This window comes from Danio aesculapii, chromosome 4 (assembly GCF_903798145.1).
Source record: "Danio aesculapii chromosome 4, fDanAes4.1, whole genome shotgun sequence".
In the NCBI taxonomy this organism is placed as follows: domain Eukaryota; kingdom Metazoa; phylum Chordata; class Actinopteri; order Cypriniformes; family Danionidae; genus Danio; species Danio aesculapii.
The window spans coordinates 2,008,834-2,010,378 of NC_079438.1; positions in this window are offsets into that span (position 1 = coordinate 2,008,834).

Sequence of the window (1,545 nt, forward strand, 5' to 3'; positions counted from 1 at the left end):
TGTGGATGAAATTGAATCGCGACACCAATGAAGGGCAAATGCGTGTGCATGCTTAACATAAAAATATAAGATGTTTTGCCCTTTATTTACTCAATAAAGGTAAAATATTATTTTTTTGTTCTTCAAAACTAGCGAAAATTAATATAACAATAATATATGTTCTTTAAAACCAGCCAAAATGATTGTCGCACACTTTACTCTGAATTATTTAAAGAGTTTATCTACCAGAAATTTAATTCAATTGTCCTTGATTCATTCATGGACTTGCTCCCCTACTGAAAAAAAAGCTTAAACCAGCCTAGGTTGGTTGGCTGGTTTTAGCTGGTCGACCAGCCTGGTTTTAGAGGGGTTTTGGCCATTTCCAGGCTGGTTTCCAGCCATTTCCAGCCTGGTTTTAGCTAGTCAGACTGGGAGATGACCAGCTAAAACCAGCTTGACCAGCCTAGCCAGGCTGGGAGCCCAGCCAAAACCAGCTATGTCCAGCTTAAACCAGGCTGGTCAGGTTTTAGCTGGATTTAACTGGTCATTTTCCAGCCTAACCAGCTAAGACCAAGCTGGAAATGGCTGGAAACCAGCCTGGAAATGGCCCAAACCCCTCTAAAACCAGGCAGGTCAACCAGCTAAAACCAGCCAACCAGTCTAGGCTGGTTTAAGCTGGATTTTTCAGCAGGGTCAACATGTGTTGCTTCATATTTGTTTGTTTGTTTTTAGTTGTGCGTGAGCATAAATGAAAGTTTTGTTTCAACCTGTATTATTTATAGTAGTAGTATATATTGGGGTCCATATATAAGTATATATACCCCAATGGCTCTTTACAAAAATGCATTTTCCAAAAATATCAGAAATGGATCTTTGCTGAAAAAAGGTTCCCGATCCCTGATATAGAATATAATATATAATATGAGTCTCATAATCATTCCGGTTCACACTCCAGTATCGTAGGTTGCGGTAATGCACCTTAAAGTTGGATGCCACCCGCCATTAAGCAACACGAAGAAGAAGATGAAGAAGATGAAGTTTGTTTATATGATGACATCATCAATCCGCGCCGCGGGTCTGTTGTGAGTTGGCTGAACAGGTTTGTGTTTTTAAGCATTACGTGTTTAAATGTATTCTACAGTTTTTACTATAACATTACACCGACTTTACGACTGTTTTAATATAATACTGGCGTCATTTATCGCCGCGTTTCGTGAATATAGCGCATGAGAGAAACGTGCTTAAAGGATCAGCTCATACATGTGAATACTGTTAACCTGAAACTGGAAAATAAGTGATGAAAGAGTCATTTCTGTGAAGAGATGAACGAGTTTTTCCTGAAAACCACAGTTAACTAAAAAAAAATGAATGCTTTAAAATGACCAGTCGTTCGTTAGAGTACTCAGGTTTAGTAACGTAATAATACTCAAGAATACTTTGAGATACTGAAGTTATGTAACAGAATAAGACTGGCGCTGTTTAAGCTTCATTACAAGCTTGAAGTTGATTTAAAAGATATCATAAAGTGGACAAAACGACTGGCACATTTCTCCAAGTTATACAATA